This window comes from Sarcophilus harrisii, chromosome 5 (assembly GCF_902635505.1).
Source record: "Sarcophilus harrisii chromosome 5, mSarHar1.11, whole genome shotgun sequence".
NCBI classification, from domain to species: Eukaryota; Metazoa; Chordata; class Mammalia; order Dasyuromorphia; family Dasyuridae; genus Sarcophilus; species Sarcophilus harrisii.
In genome coordinates this window covers 226,491,412-226,510,917 of record NC_045430.1, presented here as the reverse complement: position 1 = coordinate 226,510,917, position 19,506 = coordinate 226,491,412, and the positions used below count along the sequence as shown (strand labels likewise).

Genomic DNA, 19,506 nt, shown 5'->3' with positions numbered 1-19,506 from the left:
CATTATAAGCAAATCGTGTTTAAGTTTGACTCTGATACTCAAGCTTGCAAAAATTCTGCCAATATCCCCTGAAAGAGTTAAAGGAGCTGCTGCCCCTAGTTATTGGTGGCACGCCTCACTGAAAGTCTCCTGGGGACAGACAGCAGCACAGTACTCCACAGTAGCAGAAACTATCCATCATGCAGAGGCCATCATACTGCTGTCCAAGAAATGTAGAAACAGTGCTCGCAGGAGCCCTGTTTAGGGAGGTAACCTGGCATGGGTTGATATCAATTCATAGCACATGTTTAATTTTCCAGTGGGATTACTCGGGGTAAAAAGGACAAAATACCTTTTTCTCTGTCTGCTGTCTACAAAAACACCAATAACCTCTTGGGATCTACTTACACAGGGCACAGCTCTTATTTTTAGTCTGAGTAAATATTGCTGTTCATCACAAGGACAGCTTTACAAGATATTTAACTAGGAAGGCACATTATGGTAAATTATGAATGAATGATGATTATGTATATAAACTCTATAAAATATGATTAAAATATTCCATTAATCTGTAATATTTCAAAGTAGCATTGAAAAGAAAGTGAAAAATTAATTAGAAATTAAATGATGAAATTCAAAGACTGACTTAATCAAGTTTTCTTTTATCATTGGTTATAAAAACATACTATTCTAGAAAAAAGGAGGGGATTCCTTTAAATTAACATTCTGTTGTCCAATTGTCGTGGATGATTTATGTTCATTTCCTACAAGGATCTTGAATGCTAATTAAATAGACTCTTATACTTCAAAAATTTTGTATATAAATATATGTGTGTACATAAACAGAGAGCATCTGATAACTGTAACTCAAAAAACACTACAATTCTACATGATATAAAATACCAAAGATCACAAAGTCAAACTAAATTGTTGGCTCACAGTAATTTGATTGAAACAAACTACTATTCACCTAATATAAACGGATACATGCATTAAACAGATAATGACAAAGAAGGATTTTTCTAATAAGCAAATCAGAAGACCTTAAAAGGAATTAACATGGATATGAAGCTCTGAGTGAAGTTTGGGAAAACTGGTCAAATCACTGAAAAAGTTTGAAATTCTCAACCAATAAGTATTTACTAAGCCCCTATTTGTCAGGGACCATGCTAGGTGCTAGAGACACAAAGAACGGTACAAAGAATGAAATAATCCCTACCCTCAAGAAATCTACCTTTTAAAGGAACAGAAAACAAGCACCTACACACACACACACACACACACACACACACACACCATCAATATAAAGTAAATTAAAGCAAATATATACAAAATGGTTACATACGAACTAATTTCTGAGGGAAGGCATGACACAATTAGGCGGTTTTGGAAAGGATTGTGTAGATGATGATACTTAAGCGCTGTGTTATGTCCCTCTCTTAGATGGACTCTAGAATGTGGAAGTAATGAGGAAGCATTCAAAACATGAGGGACAGACAGTAAGAAAGCACTGGGGCAGGAGAGAGAATGTCATGTATGAGAAACAGAGGCCAATTTAGCTGGATCCCAGAATAAGGGTAGGGAAGTTATGTATAAGGAGACCAGCAATCTAGGATAGTATTAGGTTTTATATTTAACCCTAGCAAAAAAAAAAAAAAAGGAAGCCAATGAAGTTGAGTATGGTAGTCATATGGTAACATCTGTGTTTAAGGAGAATTAATTTGGCAGTGGAATGTAAGCTAGACTAGAAAAGTGAGAGACTTAAGTCTCATTGAAAGAATCTAGTTGAAGAATAATAAGTGCTTGAAGTAAGGTGGAAGTACTAAAAAGTAGAGGGGAGATTCAATGTCAGAGATGTTACAGAAGTAAAGATTTAGCAACTAAGGAGAGTAGTCAGAGTCAAATATGGAACTGGTAATGACTAGATTACAAACCTAGGAAACTAGAAAGATGGTGATATCTTCAATAAAAATCGGGAAGCTTAGTAGAGTAGACAGATGAAATACCTATATAAATATATATATAAAATACACATGTGTATATGTGTATATATGAATAAATATATAACATGGACAAAGTATATAATGTCTGTCTGTCTCTCTCTCTCTCTCTCTCTCACACACACACACACACACACACACTTACTTCTTTAAATCATCTCCAAAAGATCATAATTAGACCCATGGAAACTAATGAGATTCTTAAAAGGTCAGAGGGATAAAAGGCCCTAGGAATGAATCTTGGTAAAACTCACTGTTAGTTAAGGAGTATAACATGGAAGATAAGGCAAAAGAGGAGGAATGGCCAAATGCATGGAAGGTATACCAGGATAAAACCATAAAAATTCAAAGAGGAGAAAGAATTGGAAAAAGTAAAAATAACAGTATTAAATGCAGCAGATAGGCTGAGAGGAATAAGGACTGATAAAAGTAAGATTTGTCAAGTAAAATCACTGATTACTCTGGAGGGAACAGTCTCAGTTGAGGAATGAAAGTAAAGCACATATTGCAAAGGGCTAAGAAGCAAGTGAAAAAAAGGGCAGTGGAGAGAAGTGAGAGGACAAGTAAAGGCAGCAAGCAAAGACAGCTTTTTCAGGAAATTTGACTGAGAAAAAAAAAGAGCAATATAAAACAGTGGTTTAAGGGTCCAGTGAAGGTTTCTTTAAGGATACAAAAGATTCAGGTATGTTTAAATGTATATTCTAATAATAAGAGAGAATAAAGTCCTAAAAACTGAGAGGGGATGAATGAAGTAACAATCAGCTGAAGAAAACAGGAGATGGGATTAAGAATATATGTGGAACAATAATCAATGAGCATAATAAACTAGTGTTTAATAAACTCAAAGATTCCGAAAAGAATTCACTATTTGACAAAAATTGCTGGGAAAATTGGAAAGTACTATGGCAGAAAGTAGACACTGACCAACATTTAAAACCTTATGCCAAAATAAGGTCAAAATGGGTTCATGATTTAGACATAAAGGATGGTACTATAACCAAATTAGAAGAGCAAGAGATAATCTACTTGTCAGATCTGTGGAGAAGGAAGGACTTTATGGCCAAAGAAGAACTAGAGAACATTATGAAATGAAAAATGGATAATTTTTATTATATTAAATGTAAAAGTTTTTGTACAAACAAAACCAATGCAGCCAAGTTTAAAAGGGAAACAGAAAACTGAGGGGGAAATTACATCTAAGGGTTAAAGGCCTGATAAAGGCTTCATTTCTAAAATATAGAGAATTAAGACAATTTTTGAGACAAAGAAAATGAAGAAAAAGTAACTTCATGTCAAAAGGTTTCAGTTTTCTTAATAAAGTAAAAAGTGAAGTCCCTGGTCAAGGGTAGGGATGAGGGAGGACAGAGCCTTCTCTGGGAAAAGCCTTCTATGGGAGGATTAAGACTAGGAAGAGTTTTAGAAAACTTCTGTGAGAAGTAAGATAATCAGTTAAGGAGGAATTAAAATGAACTGCCTTGTTGCAGTTGAGGTTAGATAATAAATTTGCCAAGTATCCAGTCTTGAAAGGTAGAAGATTTCCTCTCATAGCATTCACTAGCTAATAAGTAGGGTAGATGTGGCAGATAGTAAGAGTAAACCAGAGCTAAAAATCAAACTGAGAGGCAATAGGGTAAGCAAGTAGGGGGAGGAAAAGATTTAAAAGCAGAAGGCAGTTTAAGGTTAAAATGGCTATACTGGGTTAAGATTGAGGAGGGAAGAAAGAAGTCAAAGCAAGAGTAGACATCAGAAGATATTGTAGGTGGAAGAAATTAGAGGTCCACCTGAAATTTGGAATAGAGAGATGTCTAGATTTGCACATCTCATCTTTCCTTTGTGCTTGGCTCAGAGGGCACAGCACCTTCTTTGACACAGACACACGATCCTGGACAGTCTTGTGCCAGTGTCTCCCATTTCTCATAATCAATACTAAAATTCTTTAGAGAGACCTAAAAAGTGTCCTTGTATCACTTCTGACCACCATGTGGGCACTTGCCCAGTGTTAAGTTCTCCACAAAATAGTCTTTTAGGCAAACCACAAACATTGTGCTATCTGAACAATTTGGCGGGCCCAATGGAGTTGTGCTCTCTGCAATAGAGTCTGAATATTTTGAATACTTGAGAGAGGACCTCAGTATTCAATAGCTTATCATGCTGAGTAATCATCAGAATCTTCCTGAGACAATTCAAATGGAAATGGTTCAATTTTCTAGCATGAAGTCGGTACACTGTTCAGGTTTCAAAGGCAAGCAACAATGAGATCAGCACAGCAGTCTAGACCTTTAGTTTGGAACTGAACCTAAGCAGAGCCTCCCAAATGCTGGGCTAACTCTGGCATTTTGTGCCTCAGTCTCCCTATCCATGTGGATATTCCTGCAAATATAATGCACCAAGATAAACAAACTTATCAAAACATTCAAAATTTCTTCATTTCCTGTAACTGATGGTTCTACCTATGGATGGGTCTCATGCTGTTGATCTTGGTTGTCAGGCTAAATTTAGCACAAGTGGCAATGAACTGATTTACAAATTCTTTCTTTCAAATTTAAACTCTGATGTGTATCTGTGAATATATTTATAACTTTCTTCCTTTTCCACTTTAATCTAAAATACTTTTTGTGCAGCTAAGTTTATACTTTTGATATAATCACATTTCATCACACCCAGGATGTTGGCACATTAGTCACTAATTTTCTCCATTGCATCTTCATTCTCTCCTCTCTACTAGCTCCTCCATAATATGCTTACTTAAACCCTATGCTACTAAAGAAATTTGCCCTTCATATTGTCATCCTACAATCTCATTTCTCTCCTAATTTTCACTCCTAACTTTATAATAATAATGACAAGATTTACATTTCCATAATGTTTCAAAGTTTGCAAGCATTTAAACTATACCATATGAAGTCAGTGTTATAATTACCTCTATTTTACAGATGAGAAAACTGAGCCCAAGGAACATTAAGTGACTTATGAAGGATCACACAATTAATAAGTGTCTTGATATTAGAGGCTAGTAGACATTTGAACATAATGTATGAGATGCAAAGTACAAAAATAAATATAATAAAAATTCAAATATAAGTGTACAAACCACAGAACACTATGGTATCAAATTTCATTCAAGAAATATTACGTGTTCCCTATGTGCAAGCGACTAAGCTAGGTTATGGTATCAAAGACTACTAAAATTATATTTTTGTAATTTAGATATTTCCACAGAAAACTTGGATGAGCAATAGGCATTAATTTGGCACATTTACAAAGGGGACTATTTGTGGCTTAACTTGACAGGGAAGAGAATAAATATATATTAAGCATACACTATAGCCAAGCACTGTGCTAAGAGCCTTACAAATATTATGTCATTTGCTTTGAGGATGCCCATGAGAAGGAGCATAAAGATACATATGGACAATAGTCACCAGGGAGACAAAGATGCAGCTAGAGCTTTGGAGAGACAAGATGTATTCACTATTAAACCAGCAACAAGGAAATTAGGCTGTGGATGGGACAAATATCAGACCATGACAGGAAAATGAAAGAGATCAATGATGTGTACACAATGATGTGTAAATGTACTCTCTAGATCTGACACATAATGGTCTCTTGTTATTCCTCCTAGTCTAGAGAGAGAGTGCCAGAATTTTGTCTCACACAAGATTACTCCCAGATCAGAATGAGAGCTAGATATTTTATGTGAGGCTGGGGGCAACTAGGAGATCTACCGGTCAGAGTGGCAGACTGGGCTCACACACTTACTGTGTGAGTCTGGGCAAGTCATTTCACCTTGTTTGTTCTCATCTGTAAATGAACTAAAAAGCAAATGGCAAACCATTCCAGTGGCTTTGATAAGAAAACTTCAAATATGGTCAGGAAGAATCAGACATGACAGAAAACAACTCAACAACAACATTTTATAGGCAAAAGTAGGGTCTCTAGCATATTAGAGTCATCAGATTTTTTTTTCCTTCACAAGGGTGAACTCAATTTGGGAACTTCCAGCATGGAAGATTCTAGAAAAGGAAAGGGACTGTCAAAAATGAGGGGAGAAAAGTATTAGAGATAACTTATTCAAAAAAGAGGGGATCATTTTTGTAGCGGTAAGGAACTGGAAACTGAGTGGATGCCCATCAGTTGGAGAATGACTGAATAAGTTATGATCTATGAATGTTATGGATTATTATTGTTCTATAAGAAACGATCAGGAGGATGATTTCAGAGAGGCCTGGAGATATTTACATGAACTGATGCTGAGTGAAAGGAGCAGAATCAGGAGATCATTGTACATGGCAACAGCAAGATTATACAATGATCAGTTCTGATGGACATGAAAGAGGTGGGGGGAAGAGGAGGAGAAGAAAAAACTTATATTGGATTACTTGCTGTCCAGGAAAGGGGGAATAGGGAGGAGGGAGAAAAATTTGGAATACAATGTTTTGCAAGGGTGAATGATGAAAACTATCTTTGCATATATTTTGAAAAATGAAAGGCTATTATTATTTAATCCCCCCAAAGTAGGGGGATTCAGCCCCCAAAACAAAAAAAAGGTTTTTGGACTACCACAGCAGGGGCAATGAATAAAAAATGGCAATCTCTAGGGCTAAGGGACTAACAATTCTCTTGAGGAAGATAAGACAGGGATATACATAACTGTAATAAAAAGAATGAACTCCTCCCCAGAACTTGGAGTCCTACTCCTCAGAAACCTTCTTTGTCTTATCTAGCCCAGATCCAGAACCACAAATGTCCACTCTAGTTCTGAGAACAAATCAACACTACTATTCCTAAAAGAGTAGAAATTTCTATTATTCCAATCAATTGCTCTATAATGCCAATTACTATTATCTCTGACTTCCCTGTTTAAAACACTGCCCCCTGGCAACCCTCCTGTGTCTTTTGTTCCCTAATTAGAATAGATGTCCTTCACTAACGCATTTTTGGTAGAGTTATGAAATGATCCAACTGTTTGGATCCAACAATTTGAAACTATGCCCAAAGATCAAACTATGCACAACCTTTGATCCAACAGTGTCTCTACTGGGCCTGTATCCCAAAGAAATCATAAAATAGGGAAAAGAACCCACATATGTAAAAATATTTGTACCAGTCCTTTATGTAGTGGCAAATGACATGAAATTCATGGATGCCAGCATGCTTCCAGGTCACTCATGATCAAGGACGCAGGTGGGCATCCATGAGACCTCTCCCATAGCTCAGTCGGTAGAGCATGAGACTCTTAATCTCAGGGTCGTGGGTTTGAGCCCCACGTTGGGCACCAAAATGTGAAGGTTTTCTGGAGGCAGCCTTAGTCTCAGTTGAAATAAATAATTACTCCAAAATCGCAGCCAGGTGGTAAAAATGTAAATGTTTATTTCTCCTTCCAAATTAGCCCAGTTAGCCCAGAGACCTATCTCTCTGCTTGAGCTCTTGCAGCTTTGTCCTTGGCTTCTGCCTCTGCTTTCTTCAGCCTCCAGCCAGCACCAAGGTAGAAGATGCAATGAATCTCTCTTGCCTCGAAGATAGGGCTTATAGGCTTTCTTCCCGAGTGCTCTGCCTCCAACCCCTTTCGATGTTCCAGAGAAATTCCCCCTTAGCTCTAAGAGCTTCCTCCATATATATCATCTCCCAAAGGTTAACTCCTCCTTCTCGAGGCAGGGATTATGGGTTATCTCCCAGAGTGCTCTCTGGTCCTAAGAACTTCAAGGGAGGTGTGAATTCAGACTAAGCCAGCCCTGAATTCTCCCAAAAGTGTGAACTCCATTGAGTACTTAGATACTTATGAGCTCTCTAAAGGTGTGAACACAAGCATTGTTTCCATCAGTTCTACTTAGTACCTTGTTTCAAGTTCTGGCCCAAAATAACTCTAAGATTAAATCTACTCCAATGGCTTAACAGTTTGTAAAAGATTCCAACATGAAATATGTCTAGAAAGGCAAATTGTGAAAGGTCTTTCAAAGAAAGAAGAAAAGGATCTATATTTAAAAGTAAATATAACAGCTCTTTTTTTTTTTTGGAATAGCAGTAATAAAGAATGGGTAACTCAGGGAGTCCCCCATCAAGTGAGGAATAGCGGAATAAATTATGGTATATGAAAAAAGTGATATTCTAATGTTACAATAAATGACAAAAAGGGGAACTTTCAGAGAATCTGAAAAGACTTTTATCAACAGAAGAATGAAATAAGCAGGAAAAAACCCCAATTTAAACTAATAAAACCACCATTGTAAATCAATTATTTTTGAAAGTCATTAGAACTCTGATCAATATGATGACCAATCATGATTCTAGAAGACTGAGGATCACTTGACAGAGAAGTGATGAACTCTAGAAGCAGAATGAATTGTACATTTTTAGATATGGTCAATATGAAAATTTATTTAATATAATTTCATATTTGTTAGAAATGGGGGTTCACTTTGGAGGAGGGGACAGAAAATAAATGCTTGCTATTGGGGAGGATTAAAAGAAAAGTGAAGTATAAGACGATTCCAATGGAAGTAGTATGTAAAACAGATTAGAGAGAAGAAAATCTGGAAATGATGAGACTTTTTTGGAATGTACCTTAACACTAAAGGTAATAGTTAGACCTGATTTTGCTTCCTAATTATTCTGAAACCACAGCACAGATATTTCAACAAGGATTTTGCAGTACTGTTCTTGTGGCTGCAACTCACCCCCAGTTTACAATCCAGCCCTTTGCTGTATTGAAACTGCTCACTCAAAGCTCAATATCTTTCCAATTAATTCTCACTCTTCATCTTTCTTGATCTTTTTGTTACCTACCCTTGTTAATTATCTAATCTGTCTTGATTCTCTTTCCTTAGGTTTTCTTTGTTAGATTTTTCTTGTCTTCTCTGGCTATGTCCTCGTCCTGTCCTCCAAAACTCTAATATCTGCCTTATCTTAGCTACTCTATAGATTCTTTTATCTCCAATAGATATCTAGTCAGCACCTCAAATAAAACATTTCCAAAATGGAACTCCATCTTGCTCTATTTCCCTATTTCTGTTCATCTTTGTCTTAACCTCCTAAATTTAAAACCTAAATCACTTTTTATGCCTCTCATTAGCTACATGTACATGTGGTTAGATGCCATAATGTCAATTCTGCCTAAACAGTATCACAAAAATGTAACTTCTGGCAACACCACCCCAGCTCAGTCCAAGGTGGGGGAGGTTCCAATTCAAATGACATTTTGATTTTTGTTTTATGGCAAGATCCTAGGTCTTATTCTGAGAGTGTTTCAATTTCAAGTTAAAAGTGGTTTGTTGTTTTAACTACCCAATATATTGCAGACTATGAAATTTTAGAAAGAATACATCACAAAACTCATTTTTCTCATCATTAGAACATAAGGTAGTTAGGTGACACAATGGACAGAGTGTCAGGACTGCAAATCAGGAAGACCCAAATTTAAATCTCACCTATCACCAACAGGAGCTCATGTTTGGGTAGGATAATATCAGGGTTTATTAATTAGAAAAGTAGAACACTTAGGAGGGGATGAGGAAGAGAAATAATAATACCTTAGGTGAGCCCACCTTTATTTGTGAATGAGGTGGAAGGAAGGCCATGGGATTTAGGGAACCTGAGGAATGAGAAATTTGAAGAGTCTGAGTCACTTGTAAGTAGACACTGAAAGCCCTAATGTTAAAGGGAAGAGCTGCAAAAAAAAAAAAAAAAGTGTGAGCCAGGTGACCTCCTTTATAAAAAGGAGGGAGAATGATCTTTAGGTCAGTAACCACCATAACCTGAATTAGAAGGAAAATGTAAGCTTCTTGAGAGTAGAGATTGTCTCATATATATCCAGTGCTTACCACAATGTCTGAGACATTAATAGATGTTTAATAAATGCTTTTGAACTCATGTATCTTGCCAGTTTACTAATCTTACAAGGACTGATAAAACCTGAGTTACTAAAAGCACCAAGTTTTATCCCAATTACCTGCTTTACAACTCAGATTCTATATGCTTCCTTAACTAGAGGATTAGTTTCATGTTTGAAATTTTTAAAATAGCTCAATAAAAGGATAACAAAGCTATTCAAATGACAGACAGAAGGCAAGAGGCAAATTTAAGTATTACATATCAATATCTCCAAAGTATAAACCACTTATGAAAACAAATAGAGAAATGTTTACCAAATAAAACTGGACACACAGTCAGAGAACACTTTGCTACATAATGAGATTTTAATTCATGATTGAAAGTGTGTGAAAATGTCTCAGTCTGTCCTACCACACAGCACACAACCTGGGACTGCACACAGAATGCAAAAACAAGCCAACCAATGACTTCATACTATTCATCTTCAAAAAAACCATACTTTATTAAGAAGCAAATTACATTACTTACATCAAAATTAATTTCACTCACTGAGAGTGAAAGAAAAATTTTGCACTTTTTAATTCCCCCCCAAAAATACTTGTAAAACACCAAGAAATTTCTATATGATAAAATATGTTGAATAGTTATTAACATAAAGGAAATATAAAAGGATACCAATATCATAAAGGATGCTCCCTGCAGAGTTCAATTAAAAGCATAATTTCCTAATAGTTGTTGAAGTTCTCCAAATATTCCTGTTTTCATATGAGTGTAATTCATATGAAATGGGCAGCGAGGTGATTCAGTGCAAAAAAAGCCCTACCAAAAATGAAAAGACCTGAGTTTAAATTTGTCCTCAGATACAGTGTGACCCTGGGCAAGTCACTTACCCCTGTTTGTCTCAGTTTCCTCATCTGTAACTTTAGCTGGTAGCAGCCAGATGGCCCAGTGAATACAGTGCCAAATTTGGAGTTAGGAAGACTTGAGTTCAAACCTAGCCTGAGACACTTACTAGCTGTGTGATCCTGGGAAAGACATTAACCCTGTTTGCCTCAGTTTTCTCATGTGTACAATGAGCAAGAAGAAGAAATGGCAAACTACTCCAGTATTTCTGCCAAGAAAATTTCAAATAGGGCCATGAAGAGATGGACAAAACTGAAAATGACTGAACAATAACAAGCTCCCCAGAAGGGTGCAGAGTTATTTGTAATCATTCAAAAGACTTTGACCTTAACTATCTACAAGTAGATAAAGAATGTCTATTGCTCAGACCATGACAGGGAATTGGACAGAGAACCCATACAGTCTATCAGTACATATGTTGTAGAAAGACTTTATATACAAGCATGAACTGGAACCAGAAGGCTCAAGGAAGACTGCAGGACACATTACAATAGATACCTGTCCAATGATTTTAGTAAACCCAAGCTTGTCTGCTAGATAAAGGGCTATCTTTTTAACCTCAGTATTCCTGTAGTGATGCTATATGGCTCTCATGGAATGTGATAGGTCATAAAGGATGAAAACTGTGAATCAATTAAAAGTCAATGAGCAGTTACATGATAGGAAGTACATAGACGTAAGCAAAATAAAATTGACATCTAAATGAAAGAGGAAGATGGAAGGTCATATATTGAGAGTGGCATTTAACTGATTGTCAGCCCAATAAGATCTATTGACATTCATGAAATGGCAAAAGATAGAATGGAAGGCCTCTATCATATTAAGAGGATTCCCATATAAAATTTATGGAAGGACACAGATGAGTCACAGAGGATGAAAAAATGTGGGTATAATGTATCTTATACCTCTTCAGGAAATGTTCCTATATTTGAAATCATATGTTCCTTGAATTATCAAGGTGATACAGGGTAAATTTTATAATGAAGGCCAATGAGAAAATTATATTTGTTGTCCTAGAAAACTCTTTGTGAAGGCAACTTTTCTGAAATCCATCTTCTGAATAACATTCTATCACATTCTATATGAATACAACGCTAGCTAGAGACAAACCATAAGTACTCAAATATTTAATAGCTAACAGAAAGAAAAGTATTATGCAGGTTATTAAGCTTTTTTAAGGATAGTATTTCTTTCATAGTCTTTAAATGTCATTCATTTCTATTCATTAAACTTAGAATAATATAATTTGACCTAATAAAAATCTTAAGAAATTAAATTTAACACTAGAAAAAGTAAATCAACTCTCCAAATATAATACCCTTTTTCAGAATAAAGTTTTTTAAAAAAAAATCAGAATCAAAAAGAAACACAATTTTTCCCAGTTTTGAAAAATTATTTCCATATTATCGTAATATTCTACAAAGGACAGTAGATCCTAGGAGAAAAATAAATGGCTAAGAATTAGATGCAAGTATTCCCGTAGTGAACCACACACTGCCTGCAGATTCCAGATGCTCAACATTCTTGACATCAGGATGGAAAAATTTACTGTTAGTCTAGAGAAATTTAATATCACCATTCTTGTCATATCCCTCATAGCTTCGTTATTAGGACAAGTCTGGGGAAGCTATAACCAGTGTTAAATGAAAAAAAATCTGGTCTCTGCGTTCCATCATTGTTACATATTATAAAACAAAGTTCTTAGGAACAGTATATAAAAGACACCAAAAAATATTGCAAAATTTACATTCATTTGTTTTTCCTTCTTGTTAGTTTTGCCATTTGTATTCCATATAATATAGAACCAGGCATAAGACCAAAGAAATTTTACTATAACTCAGGGGTAATAAACACTAAAGAACATACATCTAAGCCCAGAACAACACTGTAAAATTTTATTGTATTAACAAAATAGGACAAACCAACCTTTAAATTTTCCACTCTGTCAAAGGTAAAACAATCAGTACTACTCATTGCTATTTATAACAAGCTTCAATTTTTCTCATTTAAAATATATTTTAGGACTTTCCAGAAGAATACACTTTTCAAGCATACATCTTTTGATGTCATCTGTTATAATAAAAAAATACATCTGAAGAGAAAAATTGAAAAGCATCTGAAACATTTAAAATAAAAAACCTTCCCACAATTTGCTTCTTTTAATTTAAATTTTAAAATTCTGTTTAAAACATTAAAAAGATAATAATGGAAAGATAAGACTTGGATAGAAATATGCACCCCGTCTGAAATTTTTAAAATTATTTTTGGAGTTGCATGTAATAAAGGGCTATTATATTCTCTTCTATATTTTCTAGTTTGAGTAATTTGAGGAATGAAATGTGTCCTTGAAGATGATAAATAATATACTAAATACATGTGAGTATAAGGCATTGAGTATTTGAGCCATATAATTTTTAAAAATTCACTCTCAAAATATGTACTTTGAGTATTTGGGCCATATAAGTTTTAAAAATTCACTCTCAAAATATGTACTTTGAGTATTTGGGCCATATAAATTTTAAAAATTCACTCTCAAAATATGTATTAATATGTTCAAGGCACTGTGTTAGACAAAAACAAAGTACATTTTAGAATCACAGAATTTCATAATTCAAAGGTCCCTCAGAGCACTAATCCACCCGTCCATTCAACTACTGTAAGTCCTCATTGCCTGATAGCCTAGTCAAATAACCCTATTTCAATAAACTGAACAAAAATAAATCCAGTCAAAAGAAATACACAATCTCCCAAGCTGGCTTACTTTACTCTTAGACATGATGGACTGAACAACAAAAATTGTCACTGACTTTTTTTTCTTGTTATCAAGTCTATTTCTGCCTCTCAGTAATCCCTAGCTTCTACTCTCATAGGCCAAGGAGAACAATTCCCACAACCACATGACAATCCTTCAAATACTTGAAGGTAAGATGTACCCACCAACCCAAGTATTCTTCTTGATACTAACTACCCCCATCTCCTTCAGCTAATACTCATACAACATGATGGCTAAATCCTTCCTTGGCCATTCTCCAGGCTGTCAATAACCCTATAAAATGTGTTATGCAGACCTGAACATAATAATCATATATCAGATTATTATCTAACCCAAAAAAATGCAACACAGACTATTATACCTTTTTCATTATGAGCAGTATGCCCTCTCAATGTAGTAAAAAATTATGCTCGCTTTTTTGGTTACCAAGCTGTTTAGGTCACTCTTGCTGTCCATTAAAACACCTGTATCTTTTTGCATAAAAAAATAATTTTCTAACCAAAAGTTGTTCATCCTGTATTCATCTCATCATATAAAATATGTCTCATTTACTATTAAACCCCATCTTATTAGATTTTGTCTATCATATATATCTTGTCAATATATTTTTGGGGTTCTTGGCATCTGTTTCCAACTACTTCTAGTTTTCACAAATGTAGCATCTGTGTTGGACTGTTCAAAAAATTCTTAATTCAGATGGAAAAATATACCACCACTAGAGATGTTTTCATCAAGTTTATTATATGAATGGGCTATGACAACTCTGAAATCAATCACATAACCCAATCCAAGTGTATCCATTTCTACTATCATTTGTGTCACATTTTGCCATTCTCTCCAGACAGGCAGCACAAGAACCAATGACTTGACAAAATCAAGCTACATATATAGCATCCTTCTGGTTGGCAGAGAAAAAAGTTATTAGTAGAACCTACACTTAATAAAGTCATGTTGGCTTTTTAGTGATCAACACTGTCCACATTTCCAAATATATTCAGTCAGGAATTAAAGTCAAGTTCACTAATCTCTAATTTAGAAAGTTCATTCTCTTCCCTTATACCTTTTAAAATATAATCAATATTCATACTCACTAATTTTATGATACTATTCATATTTTTTAATATTTTTCAAAGATTATTGACTCAAAACCACCATACCATCACATCTATTCAGAAGAGGTATAATCCACTTTTGCCGGGAAATTGGAGCAATACAACATAAAGAAGGTAACATTAAAGCCTGGACTTTATAAATTCTTCATCTTCACAAACTAGAATACTATCCATTCACCTTGATCCCATCTTGCCTTCCCTTGCTTTTGTGTGTTTGTGTAGGCTGCTCTCCATGCCCGGAATGTACTACCTTATCATTTTCACCTTCTGAAAGCCTTTTCCTTCAAGGTCCAACTTAAGTATCACTGTCTCCATGAAGTTGTAATTTGTTCCTCCAAGTAGAAAATATCCTCTCCCTCCTAAAATTTTCTTAAACCTTTTATCATATTTGTGTGCATATTTCATAACTTCCACTATTATATTATAAACATGTCTTTAGAGACTGGTTCCTTGAATTTACATATTTAGGCTACAACACATCATATTTAAGTATTTTGGGATTTATGTCTACATAATACTCACAATATAGAATCTCATTCTAACAACAGCTATGGGAAGCACTCATTCTAAATTCATGAAAAAAAATTGAGGTTCATAGAAGCAAAGTGATTTGACATGAAATACCATGAGGATGAGAGGTAGGACAGGAGGCAACATAGTCACACCAGAATTTTGGGAATATGACTTTGGCAGCTGAGTACTAGTGTGATACAATTAGAACCCATACTAGGTGATAGCTGAATAAGTGGAGAAAAAGGGACATGTATGAGAGAGATTGTAAAGAAAGAAGAACTAACAAGATTTGGCAAGATTAGATATGTGAATTGAATACAAATGATAAGTCCAGGGAAATAAATGAGATTGAAAGTCTGATTGATGGGGGAAATGGGGGGAGGAATAGGAAAAAGATGATTTGGGAGAAGTAAGTTTTGTTTTGGATATGTTGAATCTAAGACACCTATAGGTGAAAAGGTGGAGGCTCTAAACCAAGAATCTGTGAATTTGATCTTTAAAACTATGCTGATAAATGCATTTAATATAACTGGTTATCTTTGTAAACTAATACATTTTATTTTATGTATTTAAAATCATTATTCTAAGAAAACATCCATAGGTTTCACCAAACAGCCATTTTCTCCCAATTTCCCACTCAGCTGCACTCTTTTAGACTGGACTTTATCATGATTCTTGAAGGATCAGGAAACTCCTCATACTTCAAAACCTGGTTCTCCCACCTCATCATTACATCATTACAATCTGCCTTTCTCATTGGAGCAAAGATCTCCTCCAAAAGCTTCCATTTAAAGATGCGTCTCCAGACAGCCATCTTCTTTTTTATCCCACTTTTAAAAACAGCATGAATTTTTTGTATAGAAAATAGAAATTTATAATTTGGGAAGGCAAAGTTGAGAAAATTATAGAACAAAGTGCTTAAAATGATTTCTAATTCAGGAACTTGACTTGTGTTGCTTCTAAAAACTCTCTAAAAACACCACACACTGTAACAGTTCATCCTAATTAGCAATAGTCTGGAATCCTTCTTACTCCATGCAGGCATATTCAACTAAACTAAAAGAACCTCTTCCTCTGTAATCAGTTGGACTCTTTTGAAGCACTGTAGTACCTTCCAACAGGAAGTTTATTCAGATACTCTCAGATGGAATGCCTCTGAACTTGCTGCAATGCCAGGAAAATATTTATTATCCCTGTAATTGAGAGCAGAAAAGCATTACATGGGAGATAGCAATGAAGCACTTGGAGGCTTTTAGAGCAGTAGTTAAAACTTCTCAGGTGTGCATTGCAACAAGATATGTAACAACAGCAGACATCCAAAGAATTAAGCCAATTGGAGAGAATGGAAGAGAAAACTGATTGGAAAGTTAAGAATAAGGGATTATCTTGTTACAATGAGAGTCCTTTTGAGAACACATAATGAGATTTTGTAATGGGTCCAGTTTGTGATTTTTCTCTTGTTCAATTCAGCAACATGTGGGTGAAGAAGGGAGAGGGAGGGGAGAAAAGGAAGAAAATGGTCAGAATAATCCAAGGTTGGAATTTTAACAGTGATATATATCATAGATGATGATAATGCATAGTTGAAATGTTTCACCATGGGGTGAAGAAGGGGAAGATAGTATATACAAGTGATAGTCTGGGAAAGAACTGAGGGATAAAGGGACTGGAGGACATTATTAGGATGAGTAACAAGGTTAGAAGACATGAGGCAGAGGAAAAGTTATGACCAGATAAAGGAATTTCAGAGTTGATGAATGTAGAATTAGAACATAGTGACAGATAGCAAGATTATGGCCATCTCTATATATAACTGAAGTGGAACAAAGGAATTGATTATGAGAAGAGAATAAATGGAGGAACTGAGAGGTTAGGTATTTGATGGAGCATAAATGTATACTGAAATTCACTAAATCATTGGGGTAGGCTCATTCTTGCAAATGCGTATATTGGATACTATAGCAGCTATAAGATTTTAGTCACTTCTCTGTACGAGAGCCCCATTGTTTATTCTTAGCCAAATTAGAGTAAGCCAATTATTTACCTCTTTCTCAATTTTAGAATGTAGATGATTATTAACATAATCAAACCTCTCCCCCCCACTCTTCCTGGTTTTATCTGAGGCTAGGATAAACACATTCATTCCTTTTACTCTTCCTTAATGGTCTCAGGAATTACCACCCAATCATGGTGTGATTGTGAAAATTAAAAGAGAAAATATACATAAAACACTTTGTAAAACTTAAAGCACTCTGTAAGTGCTAGTTGTTATTATTATTATTATTCAAAGAATCCTCTAAGAATACCAAACATGGTGGATACAAAAGAAATATGTGCTTCAACAATTTATAATATAATTGGAGGCAGAAAAAAAAGGGCTAACTACTTATTAATGGACAGTCTAAATCTTTATTGATGAATGTAATCAATATGGCCTAGTAGTGTGCCAGATCTCAAACCATACAACAACAAAAAAAATTCTCAAAACAGCTCAGAATTGATTTAAAAAAATAAAATAAATGGATCTATTAATTGAACAGATTAAACATACAACATAAATAAGTAAATATATCTACTACTCTAGTGTTTAATAAACATAAAAACCCTAGGGTGTCAGGATAAAGGACTTAACTGTTTGACAAAACCTTCTGCAAAAATCAGAGTGATGTAGAAGAAATTAGATTTAGATCAATATTTTACATTTTATACAAAGAAGATCTCCAAATAGTATATAAAGCATTTATAATAAGTCATATGATAAACTAATTAGAAAGGCATGAGAGAAAATGAGCTATCAACTCTATGGACAGAAGAAAGTTTATGAACCAAACAAGAATAAAGAAAACAAGTGATCAATGTGACAAAGGTGACCCCCCCCCCCAAAAAAAAAAATATATATATATATATATATAAAATGTTAGAGAGGCAGAGAAAAAAAAAAAAGCCTGATGAACTATTGGTGGACCTGTAAATGGGTACAACTATTCTGGAAAACAATATGGAAATTATACAAAAAATAATACTACACAGTATATGTGCTTTGGCCAACACTGTAAGTCTCTACTCAAAAATGATCAAAGAAAGAGGAAAATATAAAATGTACACAAAAATATTTCTAACAACTCTTTTTCTGGTGGCAAAATAAAGGGATGCTCATCAGTTGAGGATGGATAACTAAGTTGAATGTGATAGAGTTTTTGCAAAAAAAAAGATTGTTAAAAGACAAAGAATGATGAAATGAACTGACATAAAGTAAAAGAAGCAAAACCAGAATAACAATTTATAACATCAATATTATGAAAATGAACAATTTTGAGATCTTCCTCAAACTGATGAAAAAAGAAATAAACTGAAACGGAAAAACAATTTACACGATACCAATAATGTAAAAACTAGTAATTCTGAAACCTAGAAGAATTATGATCAATATAGGGATTATTTCATAATTCCAATGTTATCAATACAAAGATTTAAGATGCAAAATGAAATATGTACCTTTGACATACAGGCATTGAGGAAATATGTTTTGCTTGACTATGCATATGTGATTTAACAAATGTTTTGGATTTTTTCCCCTCAATGAAGGGACTGTGGAAGGAAGAAAAAACAGATTTCTGTTGTGTTGTTTTTTGTAACTTTTTTAATGTTTTTTTTAAAAATAGAAAAGTAGAAGGTGCTACAGATTTGAAATGTTATAGGTAGTTTTAGATGAGGTCCCTATTATTAGTTTTACTTTTTGGTAAGAGTCTTCTCAAAAAGTGGGAGTAATCTGTAAATGTTTATAATACTTTGAGAAAATCAATAAAACTTTTTCTTAAAAAAGGATGTCAGTGCTCAATTTCAAATGGAATCCTTAAAGTCTAGTATGGACCAATTAATTACAATGTACTCTGAAAAAAGAGGAAAAGGAACAAAAATATGCAAGGATTTAGGATTTGGACTTCATAAAATGAGAAGCTAGTCTATTCTAGCAAATTGTCAATAATTTCTATATTCACATCTCACTGGACTTAGCAAAGATTGATTGTTATATCAGCACAAATGGGTACCAAAAAAGTGTGCTATCCTGCCAAAAAGTCAGTGGTTTTCCCAAAAGTGGTCATAATAACCCCCCAAAAAAATTTCCAAACAGAAAAATACAAATCCTGGAAATTAGCAAATGAATGAGAAAGCTAAAGATCCAGGCCAAAGCCACAACTCAATCTTCTCTGTTATTAGCTGATGGGAAATTCCCACCACATAAATCACTGTTATTATCAAATTTAGGGAAGAAAATCCAAATGGCTAAAAAATATGCTGTTTGCCAAATAAAAATATGTCCAGTATTGATCTAGAATTTTTAAAACCATAGAATAATGAACAAAGAAGAGAAACCCATCTTACCCTATCAATGGAAATC

General features: G+C 34.6%; 1 protein-coding gene across 7 annotated transcripts in view; it reads right to left on the bottom strand.

Moving 5' to 3' along the window:
* MPP7 (membrane palmitoylated protein 7) overlaps positions 1-19,506 on the bottom strand; it is a 227,991-nt gene that overhangs the window by 148,964 nt on the left and 59,521 nt on the right. The window lies entirely within an intron of this gene.